At 38.1% G+C, this 13,136-nt stretch overlaps 1 long non-coding RNA gene across 1 annotated transcript; it reads left to right on the forward strand.

The window, feature by feature from the left end:
- The first annotated feature begins 3,207 nt into the window (after positions 1 to 3,207).
- On the forward strand, positions 3,208 to 7,559 carry LOC127469774 (uncharacterized). Its single transcript, XR_007904064.1, has 3 exons — positions 3,208 to 3,295; positions 4,489 to 4,553; positions 7,159 to 7,559. It is a non-coding gene; the product is annotated as an uncharacterized LOC127469774 (long non-coding RNA).
- The last annotated feature ends 5,577 nt before the right edge of the window (positions 7,560 to 13,136 follow it).

Genomic DNA, 13,136 nt, shown 5'->3' on the forward strand with positions numbered 1-13,136 from the left:
AGCTAATGCCCTCTCTGTGAAATGCTCCCACACTCCAGTTGCCATGGAATACTCATTTACCTTGGACATTGGATCCAATGAGGAATAAACCCTCCTCTCCAAAGTATATTGCTCTATATAAAATGGAACTATTTTAAAAATATATTTTTTTAAATATGCCAGAGTAGCTGATAGTACAGCTGATCTTGGCATTCACCCTAGATAAGGCAGACTCAGGTACAAGTCATTATTCTTGATCTCTTGTTCTACCTCCCCCCTCTTTTTCTCCCTCTCCACACTGAAAAAAAAGGACCCAATCAACCAACCAAAGAACCAACCAAAATCCACCAAACCCTAACATAAAATAAATACATAAAGGTAATGGGCCTTGTTTTATCTCACTGTGAAACTGGATTCCCACCCTTTTATCTGCCCTTGCTTCAGTCAAGCAGCAAATATTTTTTGTCCCAAGCCCTGTTTTCTGTAGTTGTGTTTGTCTAGAGCAATACTATCCTTTCTCCATGTTCTCAAGTAACAACCATAGGAAATCTTTCGACAGAAATTCTAATAAGGGACTCAAAACTCCCCGAGGTTTTACATTTAGAATTTCAGTTTCCAGTTTATAAGTCTGGCTTGAATTTTGCACATCTCCTCTGAACTCAGGTCCGTGCTCACTCAGTCCAATACCTAACAGATTTTTAGAAGACAGGGAAACTTTCTTTTGCAACAATCCCTATCGGATCAGGCAGGACAGAGAACTTCATAAGTATGATTAAAAAAAGAAAACAAAAAACCACAAAATACCCCCAAATAAAGTGCAAACCAAGCAAAAGACATACCAAAGAGCCCAACAAAACCCCCACAAAATCCAAAACAACCCCTCCCCTCTTCCATCCTCACCTCTAATTAATGTTTTGAATAAAGAAAATTAAATTACAGCTGGGATTTCAAGGCAACCACCTCTCTATTGGAAATTGTGTGCATTCAAGCAAGAGGCACTTGTTTTTCCTCGGATGCTTATCTTTTTCCAAATGATGGATTTGCAAAAAGGGCAGCTGCAATGGCTGCTGGATTGGTTTTGTGCCTTTAACTGATTCCTGTCTAACTTCCGCAGCTTGATTATGATTAACTACATGATTTATGTCTTCTTGAAGTGCATAACTCTCTCCTGACAGTTTCACAATCAGCTGCAGGGTCAAGGAGGAACCTCTTCTGTAGGCTTAGTGTAGATAAAACCCAAATGGTCTAAAGGTCCCATTTTAAATAGAGGAGCCAACTTCTGGTAGGCAGTAATTGGGGGGGGGGGGGAAGTCACATGTTTTCCTAAGGTTGTTGGATATTTCAACATAAGTTTTTATGGGAAAAGGACTTCGATAAGAAAAATTATGCAGCGACAGGTTTGAGCAGGGTTTTGCTTTGTTACCAGTACAAGCAGAAGGGGATTCTTGAAATGTAAAAATTTGGAAAGAAAGGATGAAAAATATCTTGCATTATTTTACAGTACATTGTGTAATTCAACATCAGCTGAATTACCTGGCCCTGAGAAGGATCCCACAGGATCCAGAATATGCTGCTGCAGAAATGCAAATACAAAAAGGAACCAGCATCTTATGATTAGGGCGCTGAGCTCACAACTGAGCTGTGGCCTCAGCGGCCTTTTTTGGTGCTCTGAAGGGTCGCTCAGTTGAACCCAAATGCAACAAAGCATAAACCTCTGTGCCTAAAGTTCAAGCCATGTGCAAGACACCCAAGCTGGTGCAGGGGTGCAGTGTTTGCTGTGCTTGTGCCGAAATGTGGCACTTCAGAAGCAGTTGAGCAGAACTGGTTTGGTGTGCAGAAAATTGGTGGTATCCAAAAAGGTAGAAATGTGGACCTGCCACCTTCTCATGCTGCTGCTTTTGATGTTCCTGAGCTTATGTAGCTTCACATTAAAGCTTCACCTGTCTCAGTTATGAGCTCCAAAAACATTGACAAGCCAGGAAGTACTGAACCCATAAAATAATTTTTTAAGAATACAAAGCTGTGGGTACAAACACATTTGAAACAACACTCCCAGTGATGCAGGTGTGTTGGAATAGGCAGAATAAAGTGATGTCCTGCCTAATAATATAACAGCATGTGGGGGTGGCACTGAGAACACCTGTCACACTGACTGGTGAGGGAGGAAGCCTAAATCACTGCAATAACTCTACCGAGGAGGTAAGGTTGAAATTTAATGACCTGGCTGAGATAAATAATGATTAGATTCCTCCAAGCTGGTGCTAGAGTGACTTCAATGAATTTAAGTCTGGGTTGCTGCCCTGCCTTGGCCCCACACCAGCCCCAATTTATTCTTTATTCCTCCAATGGTGTTTGTGCCACCCCACAGTAAATCAGAGGAGATGTGCAGACAATGCATTGTTACTTTTATTGCTGAATTCATTTTCAGCTGGATCAGTCCAACGATCTTATTCAGATGATATAGTGAACACAAAGCAAGATCTGTGGCTAGGGATGGGGGAAACCCATCCCTTTCATTGACAGGCCCCAGGACCACAGGTTTAAAATAAATGTGAAACAGCACACCCCAAGGGAAAAAACAAAGGTGACTGTTAAGAACTCGGTGGTCTGGAAAACCCTTCCTTCATAGCTTTTGTTTTCAAGGGCTAAGCCAGCTGCCTTGTGCAAGATTAATACAGAATCTCAGTCACACGAGATTGGGGTGGACATAAAGACACTAGAGGACATCCAGAGGAAGGCAGCAACTGAACTGTGTGCTCATTTGTCTCATGCCAGAGAGAATGAGCCTGTCACTGCAAGAAAACTCATCCCAAAGGCTTTCCAGCAAGGAAATAAGACATGCTTTGAACACAGTTATTTTATCTGCTTACTTGAGGAAAGAGCTGAGCCTGAACGTGTAATGACTAGCCAGAGGCTGAGCAAGCTGTGTGGGTCTGCTGGGGGCTCGCTGTATTTGAGGAAGGATTATGCAGCACCGTGAAATCAACAGATTTTTTTTTATTCCCACAGCTTTTATAGGCTTGTTCTGTTTTCTCCAGGTTATAAAGTTGTTTTGAAGCCCGGGTCATTGACGTCAGCACGTCACATCCATTCAGCCTTGAATCTTTCCTGACAGCGTTTTTATGCACCTGCGAGCTGGGAGCACGTACAGGCACCAAGAAACAATGGTGAAAGAGGCTTTCATTGCCACCATGAGAACAGATGAAAGCATGGCCCCTGAGGAAAGGTTAAGTGACCAAAGCACTTGAACCTGAGAGATCTTCGAGGTGAACTGCAGTCTTCAAATAAATAAAAAGGAACTGGGAAAATAAAAAAGGTAGTTGGTTTTTTGGGGGCTTTTTTTTTTTCTTTTGTAACAGGGCAAGAAGTAATGAGCTTAAATTGCTGAGAAGGGGAGTTGAGTACAGACACAAGATTAAAACTTTCTGACAGCAAGGACAGTGAAGCCTGGGACCAGTTTAACAAAAGAGAATTCTTCATCAAGGATAGGTTAGACAATTCTGTCATGGATGATTTAGACTAACTGGAAGGAAAGGGGGAGCAGGAGGATTTCTAGGATTCTGAACTAGTCATCAAAATATTTGAATAAGGGTCTTTAAAACTGAAGCATGGACAGCATCACACCTCTGCTGATATCATGGCATGGAGCACAGTCAGCTTCAATGGCAATGAGGACTTTTCCCTTGTGATTTCAGGCACCCCACAACCCTGCCCCATTTCTGCTATATTGAAAGACAGTTCACTGTCTTTCCTTAAAATGTAAGAAAGAGATTGATTAACAACAGACAACCACTACGAGAGTAAATTTCACTGGATAAATTGGAAAGTGATATTCCATGCCCAGGAAGAGACTCTAGTAGACAATATTACTTGTCTCCTCTAGCTTGCAGCCTACAAATCATTACTTTAAAAACTTATCCATAGAAACATGAAAACAGCAAAACCACAGAAGGTAAAAAAAGGAACTAGTCTTGCATTAATTAGTCTGTATGTTGAACAGTAGTTATAGAAGCTGATACCACACACACATAACTGCTGTGGTCCAAATTTGGTACTTTTAAAAAAAATTTTAAAAAGCCCCACACAAAACCTTCAACTTTATTTTTACCCATGGCTGCTGGCATCATGTATGTTTACCATTTGTTTCTTTGAAGAACACTAAATCCTAATTGTTGACAAATGTCTGATTTCAAGCAAACCCTTATTGTTGCACATTACTTCTCATCTCATTCACCTGCTTCAATTTTCACAAAACAAAACAAAAAAACCCAAAAAAACAAACTCAAACCAAAACAATAAACCTCCTCCCCAAAACACCCACAGGTTATGTTGATAAGAACAAGTTATTTTATATATGCCCTCCAAACAAGACACTATTTTGATGGGTTTTTTTTTTATGGGAATGGTGATGCAACAAAGATTTCCATACATTTCCCTTCTGGCTCCAAAACAACTTGCCTGGAATCAGCACAATACAGACACAACACAACTGATAGTCTTATTTCACAGGAATCAACTACCACATCTAAAACCAGATGATTACATACTTGGACACAGATGAAGAAAAATCTGAGGTAAGTCCTTCCAGTCTTTTAATTAATGTATATTAAAAAAAGAAAAAAGTAACAATATTGAGTGCAGACACTCACCTCAAAGTGAATGGAGTATTATTACGAGTCAAGAAAAAATATTGATACAGATGATATTTTCCAGATGTAGAAGCAAATACAAAAGACACGATCTTTTAAAAAGTTCTCTATGGACAGGCTGAGTAACTGCTGTACATTTTTGAGATGAAGGTTTAACGTGGTTGAGAATAAAATACATGTGATACAATATTTTGGGGAGTGGAACTCTGTTCTACCAGGGCAAAGAAATGGATATTTACTTTCAACATTAAGAGGTTAGAAACTGTAACTCATACATGATGTAAAAATGCAAATTAGTCTCTGTGATCATCAGAAAAGTGGGGAAAAAATGATTAACACTACAGAGCAAAAACTATATAAAAAATGCAACTGTTTGAAAAAATGAGTAGCAGCCATTAATTAAATTTAGTAGATTAGTGATAGATGAGCTCTCCACAGCTAAAACACTCCCAAATTTTCAGAATCCACTCAATATACATAAGAAGTTTGATGACAAGGACAAAGTAGCTTTCTTAAACTATCCTTGAGATGACTAGTCTTTACTGGAAGCAGAGACATTGTGGGCAGCCAGGTAATTCACATTGTCATGGTCAGGCACCAGCAGGGCCTGATTGTGCTGATAAAGACCAGGTGAGTCACAAACAACATTATTCCCCCTCTGCAAACATTTAACTTTATACCACTTCTCTTTTAAAATATTTTATCCAAGTTAAAATGAAGTCTCTTTATTGTTTTATGAAGGTTCTGGAGACTCAGAGTCTGTGGTTATTGTGATCAGCATTTCTTGGTGCAAAAGTATTCGTAAATCAAGTGTTTAAAATTATATTTGGCTATATTGAAATTATTTTAATTTTGATAATAATTACATATTTGATATTTCAAACTGCATATCATTCTTTTTGCATTTCTTTTAGTTACATTGACTCACAGATTGCAAATTCATGTTGCTTGCCAAGATATTAAATTGTCAAAGATTGTAATTGGCAATATACGTTGTAAATAACAAAAATTTTAGATTTTCATGTGTGAAATATATACTCATATTTTCATAACCAACAGAATTAGATAAACAACTTGCCCAAAAATTTGGTCCAGGTTGTGGAATAGCAGAACAGGGAGCAGCAGAAGCTCTTAGTACTTTTTCTTCTACAGTAAGAAACTACTTGCGAGCAAAATTCACAGTATTGTGTTTGAACAAGAGGAAGAAAAGGCTTTTGATTTATTCTTCCCAGTACTCTGAATCTCCATCACCATTCAAAAGGAGCATGTTGTAGTACATTATTATAGCAGTAATAATTATAATAATTTGCATTCCTATATCTTTCTTGCTGAAAGATCCATACGTGCCTGTAATTTACTTGTAGCCTGCAGTCTGCTTTTTTGTGCTCCCAGGCATGACAAAAGGAGAAATATCAACTCTGATAAGAATATAATCACATAGAAACAAGTAAATTCTAGCTGAGGACTATAGTCTGGCACTGGATTCCACTAATAGCAGGACATTCCTGTGCTGGGTTAGCAAGGACCTGTTATTTAAGTTAAGCTCAGTTATTTTGAGTGAAAAGTGTCTGAAAATGAAAGTTTTGGAGTCCTCATGCCTTATCCAGACAAAGAGAACTGTAAGGAGCAGCTGGGGGGAAAGCAAAAGAGTAACCTACTTAGGTTTCACTGCTGCTTTTGCAATGGGTGGACAGCTTATTTCCACTGCCCTAGAACTGAATATAATCAGTAAAGTCTGGAAGCTACGTAAGAAGGAATAAATAATTGGCAAAGCACTGTGATTTCTGTCAAAGAATAAATACAAATCAGATTTTTTATCAAAATTCACCAACACAATTTAAGATGATGTGAATGCAACTGCTAAATGCAGGTTTTTCTGAAGGTCCTTCTATGTGGATCAAACTGTTCAGTATTTTAAGAAGTTAGAGTTCAATTCTGCAAAAGGACAACATTTCTAAAAGGAGTTAAGATGAAGAGCAAGCATTTCTTTAGTTTGATCATGAACATAGTGCCCTGAAGGAAAGTTTAAAAAACGAACTAAATAAAGCAAAAAAATCCCCCAAAACTGTTAGATTAACTGGTCCCTGATGAAAAAAAAAAAAGTTACACAAAGTTTTTTAAGATAGGGAAAAATTTTCAAAGTGATTATATCAATTGCAATGTTGGTGCTACAGTTGTTCATTTACATTGGGTTCAGATACATTCAGATGAGTATTACCTTAGTCCTCCAATATTTCAATTCATTTGCAAAACCTGAAAACTTGTGTTTCACTGCCATAAGCTGAACTCTTAAACTAGAGATCTATAGTACTATGCATACAGGTAAGGCAAAAACTGAAAATACATAAGAAATAATACACTTTTTTGGTTACTCTTAATAGAATTAATAGATGACATAATAGAACAACGCTCAGAAAAAGCCCCTTGATCTAACACCAATTCTGGAGGACACAGTAACATCTTTGCCAAAGGTAAGAAAAACAAAAAGGTTGTTGTTTTTTTTTAACTCTACTTTCTATTTGCATTACAGTAGATCAGAACTGATGCCAACTCTGAAACACAGAACAAAATCCTGATGAATCTTTGGAATACTTGGATTTGTGTTTCCATCCTGCCAAATTAAATGCTTGCAGACACTTCCACTGGACTATAGATTCTTTTAAATTCTGATCTGAACTCATGTTTAACTCTCCATTATGAAGAGCAAACCTTCCAGAAACGTGTAATTATCCTGATATTCAGAAAGGAAATAAAATCATGTCTCTGTTTTTAAGCAACATAACAGGAAATTGCTAGGGGCTTGTTCACCATTAGTTTGATTTTCCCTTCATCCAGGAATACTCCTGATTGCCCCAGGGCATGGCTTATATTTAATCACACCATTTCACAGGAGCACATTTACGAGCCCATAGTTTTAGAAAGTAGATCTTTTGTAAGATTCATGATACCTAGTCAGTGATGAGCCCTGAGCTTCCAGGAAGGGGGTATGGTACATTATCTGACTGCCAGTAGCCTGAAGTTACTTTTCAAATAAGAAACAAAAAAACTGCAAAATCAGAATTTAAAATGTAAATTCTAATTACTATTCTTTCTGAAGAATTTCATTCTTCCCTATCTAAAATAAAAAAAAAGAGCACCCTGCTTATTCCAGTGGCTGCAGCAGAGGCTGGTGTTAGTGCAGAGGTGCCAAAACAGCAATACACAAAAATGGCAACAGCCTTTGTACAAATGTAGCTGGAAACACTTTGAAGATGAGTTTTCTTTCAATATCCTGAAAGTCATTTTCAAAGAAAGGCATAGGGATCATTCTTAATGCTTACACTGTGTATCCAGTTATTAAAAACATAGGAATACCTGAACAGAAATTGACATTTCTGTAAAATTATATCAAAACTAATGTTGTGTTCTGTACTCTGAATGACTCATCACTTCATGTTTGACTCAATTTTGGTTGTCTGTCTGTAGTGTATTGTTATTTATTCAACCTGGATGGCTTAATTTATAATGTATTTTCAATTCAGTACAATTTAAAACTATTACTCATATCATTAAGAACAAGAAGAATATGACGTGACGAAGACAACAAAACTAACAGCCCCATAAATTTGATCAATTTACAAACATGGTAGCAATCTTTAATTAATTATTTTCGAGAACTTTAGAAAAATTAAAAGCCTAGCATGAAACTTTGGCTTTCAATGGCTTTTTTTTGGAAGGCACCGATGCTGACAGCTTGTATCAACTGCAGGATGTTACAGCTTGAGGAGCTTGTAATAGCACTTGCTTAGTCTTTCATTCATGTATTGTAATTTCTTTTGTGTGTATGTGTATTTATCAAAAAATATAGAAACCTTCAGAGACATTTGTGTAAGATGCATTTCTCATGAACCCAGCATTCAGATGAATAAACTGAGAAAAAGCAAGCATTTGCTTGAGCAGTAATAGTAACAAAACCCTGAGGTCTAGTTCTGTTCATATTTATTTGAAACAAAAAAACCCAAAACAAAGAAAACAAAAAAACCCAAAACAAAAAAACAACAACAGGCCAGGATATAGCCACCAACAATAGTTGTAAGACAGCTCTAAGCTTCCTTATCGTTGTAACTGTCAGAAGGTGGTTTAAAACTTGATGGATATCTGCCAAGAATAAAGCCCTATTTTTTTATTTTAAAAACAGATGCAGTAAAGATTCTTCTCAGTGCATGGAGCCCGAGAAAATAAATAATGATTTATATTGGTCAAATGGATATATTGATTATTTTAATTGGAAAAGAACAATTTCTACCAGTGAAGTAAATGCTCCAAAATTTCGTTATTAACAAAATAACACATCACAGAAAAGCCAAAAAACTCCATACACTCCTGAGTGATGTTTTATAATCTAAGGATATCCTCCTTCTGATTACTAAATTCTCTTGCTTTTTTTCTATGCTAAGCTTTGCTCCACCAGGAAGTTCTGGTATGAGGCAGCTCCAAACTTGCCTCACTGCCTTCTGTACCTCTCTACAGGTTTCTGTGTCCAGAGACTTGGAAGCACATTGTCCATCAGTACCTCACTCCCTTCCTGCTCTGCTGGAGGGTGCACACCCAACCCACACAACCATTAAAGTCCATTCAAACCTCAAAGTATAACAAAGTTAAATGGGAAGTGGACTAGAAATTTGGATCCATGAGGGGTATTGCGTGCTCCCAAATTCAAGTGCTCTAAGGCCAAAATCAATATGGATGCAAGAGTTGCCTTAGAATCAGGAAACAAACAAACAAATGAAAACCCACAAACAACCCACAAGTTCTTTTTTAGACAAAACAATGTCCTGAGCCAGATTAGCTAAGAAAAAAAAATCCCTCTCTCTTCGTAGCAAAATTTCTAAGGGATGTAGTATACAAAAAGTTTCTCTACATAGAAAGTAGTGGGTTTTTATTAAGTGTTTATGCAAACTTTCAGTCTCGCTTGGCTGATGTAGTTGTTGGGCAGGTGTGAAATTAAAACTCAGTACTATAGGGAAAGAGAAGGAAACTTGATAGAAATCACTTAACAGGACTGTAAGATAATACCTCTCTGTGGTGCCTGTCTTCCTGACATAGATTAACATCAAGAATTAGTTTTTAGTTTATGGCACCTGAAAGGGATTGCTGCTGAAAAATATATGCAACATATAACTGATATCTATACCTTTGAATATTTTAGAACTAACTCTGGATGATTTTGATTTCAAACTTTAGCAAAAAAAAAAAAAAAAGAAAAAGGGCAACATTTGGTGTTCAAAGTCTGAAGCAGAAAAATCAAATAAAATTAATTACATCAGTTGCAAAATCCCAGTCTTAATTTCCAACATGCTTCTTGGCATATTTGTACCCTATCAGTCACTGAGAGACATGTAAAGTTCCAACTCCTATCTTTGATATATGACGACTGCTCACTCATCCACTTATATCAAACTTATCCACTCATATTACTGGACAATCTCCTGTGGATCTGTGTGCCATGTGAGCCATCCTCATTCAGATGAGATATTCAGCCACATGTAGAGCAGGTCACCTACAAGGCACTGGACATGAACTGAAGCAGGTGTCACACTGCAGGTGTCACACTCCACCAGACTCTTTTCACATCCACCTTTTACCTTTAGTCCTGCACTAAAGCTTGCAGGGTCTTCTAGGCCAGAAAGATTTTTTTTGCCTGCATGAGAGCTCACCTAATGTGGCTTCAGCTTCTAGATTTTGCTTCAGCTCATATCACATATTACAAACAACTTTATCTAAAACTAATACAACTGCAGCAAACTCGTAAAGCAAACTCACCTCAGAACATGGAACAAATTCCAAGAAAATATGTTAGAAAAGCAACTTGACTTGGAACCACTTTAACAATCTGAATATCTGCCTCAAAATGAAGAGGTGCCTCAACTGCTCAACAACTGGGAGAAAAGTATATGGAAACTTTCATCTGCATGCATCAAACCAACGTGTATATGTACCCAGCCTCATGGCTTCTCTGAGGAAATACCTACAGAAAATACATGAAGCAAAGTATGAGAATAAAGGAGGACCAAGATGACTGGCCACAAATTAACCTTTTCTTCTTCCTTCTGAAAAAAAGCAGTGTGGCTGAAAGGTGACCAGAAATCTCCATGTGGTGTTGCTTTCTTGAGATTGTTTTGGACAGGAAACATCTCTGTTAGTTTGGCACAACCAGTGCAGACCACTTCTGACATCTCCAAAGGACACGTTCTTAATGACTAGATTTAGCTAAAGCCACATGAACCAGTCCTGAAGACTTCAGTAATTCTTAGTTTGTTCACCTGCTTCAGGTTAACAACCTTCTGGTCTCTGTGCTTCACTCACCTGGGGATTTCCACCCCCCATGTACATGGTAGGAGTATGCAACTGTGAACATATTACAGCAACTCAACAGCTTACCCTTAAAGCTGAAGAAGCCAAAACACTCAGGATAGCTCAACCTGATTTCAGAGTTTTTGCATGACAATAGGGAGATTACACCCACAAGAGCCAAAAGCTTTTTTTTTTTGTTTTCCCCAGCCAAATCAGAGTCTTTGGGAGTTCCCTGTGCCTGTTTTCTCAAGCTTCCTTTTTAAACAACTCGGAACACCTCCTGACTAGTTACAATATATCAGGTTCCAATCTGCAAGACCTCTGGAGGCTTCTATGCATCTCCAAGTTACATCCAGGCAGGAAATTTTGATCCGTGTTCCCTCAGGTTAAGTTTCAAACCTGTGCTTAGAGAATTAATATTTTGTCTTCCAAACGTTTGGGTTAGTAAGGTAATACTGAAAATTTTATGCTACCACATACACTTAGCACACAAAGAAGAAGAATCAGAATGTCTTTCAAGAATGCTTTTTTATCCAACCTGCCCTCTGTCATGGGAGAACCAAGGTCTCCTATGCTGACAAAGTGGTGCCATTGCAATCACCAAGATAATATTATGGTCTTTTTCCTACTTAATGACAACAATTACTGATGTAAGAGAAGTATTCTCAACACTACACTTGGGGAGAAAAGTAGAATAGCCATATCTTTTTCAGACTAAATGTCCATCTGAAACTGGATCCTGAGTCAAACAGCAGCCATAACCCATTGAGGAAAGGCTTTATCACAGCTCCACTAAGTATCCTCCTCTCTAACTGTTTCAGCGCTTGCTATTCCCCAAACCTGACATGATTTAGTTAAGATTTCTAAATACTTATGCAGGCATCTCTTGACACAGGAACATCTTGCATCTGCTTTCTCTTTTGAGGAGTTCCACAGGCCTGTTCTCAATTTCCTGAGGAACTACCCCATTTTTCTTGAGCTGGTCTCCTGTTAGGTTCACTCAGTTGGGAGGGATAGTGAACAACCTATATCTATCAACTGCCTTAATACTACTGTCAACATCTGGGGTCAACATCTGTCATCTACTGTCAAAATTTGGGGTGGAGATGTGTAAATTTCTCAGTCATTCCTTATCCAGATGCTGTGTAATCAATCATCCCTGCTGCCTTTTTTGAATGCACTCGAGTTCAATGATGCCCTTTTGATACTAAGGAAATGTTCCCATTACTCAAAAGGGTGGATGAACCATACACTTGCAAGTTGTCTTCCATTATGGTCAACAAAAAGAAGAGAGGGGAAAAGCTAAGGCTTGAAGAATGGAAAGAACATATGAAGCAGGGTAGAGATAAAAAACAGCCTGGTACTAAAGGCACTGAAGTAAAGTGAGCAAGCCCCCCTTGCTTCCCAGTCTTTTCATAATTCTGGAAAACACTCACGCAATAGTTCCTGAGTTTTTCTTGGAAAGAGAGCAAAAGATCTTTCTGCCTTCTGAAGAGAAGCTTAAATGCTCAGATAGCCCCAGATGAGACATTCAGATAAACGTGACACTTCTTTGCATTTACTGAAGCACATGGTTTTAAAGCAAGGTGATTTTGTTACACAGGACTCTAACCCCATGGGAAATTCACCTGTCTAATGAAAAACCAAATAACATTATGGCAGCTCAGTCAACATGTCTCTGTTTCAATAAGCCAAGAATTTTGTTTTCCTAATGGAAGTCTTTGATGCTCAAAGGAAGTCTCATCAATAAGTGCCCAGAGACAACAAAAGGTCCAAGCAGTCAGGTTTAACAAGTCAAAAGAGAAAACAAAATGCCATGTACCATCTTCCCTTGCATTATTGCTTGTTTCTAAATCTACTCCAGACTGCTGGAGGTAATTTACTCCAGTTTACTATTAAAAAACTCCATCTTATCAAAGTCATTTAATTACATTCACATGGACTTTCTGTTTGAGCTAAATCAAAATGCAGATCCTCACAAAAGGACCACAAAAGGAAGTGATCTCAGATTCCTGTGGTGTGTGTTTGAACCCAATGGGCTGCATGACTTGTATATAAGCACACTGAACAACTTGTATTTAAAGACTGGACAAAGCCCTTTCATCCAGGCCATTAGTTCCTGGCACACATTGAGCAGGAGCGTGCACCTCATGATGAGTAACACACATGTGTTTA

This window comes from Manacus candei, unplaced genomic scaffold (genome assembly GCF_025592945.1).
Source record: "Manacus candei isolate 608988 ecotype Guabito, Panama unplaced genomic scaffold, ASM2559294v1 h1tg000018l, whole genome shotgun sequence".
Lineage (NCBI taxonomy): Eukaryota > Metazoa > Chordata > Aves > Passeriformes > Pipridae > Manacus > Manacus candei.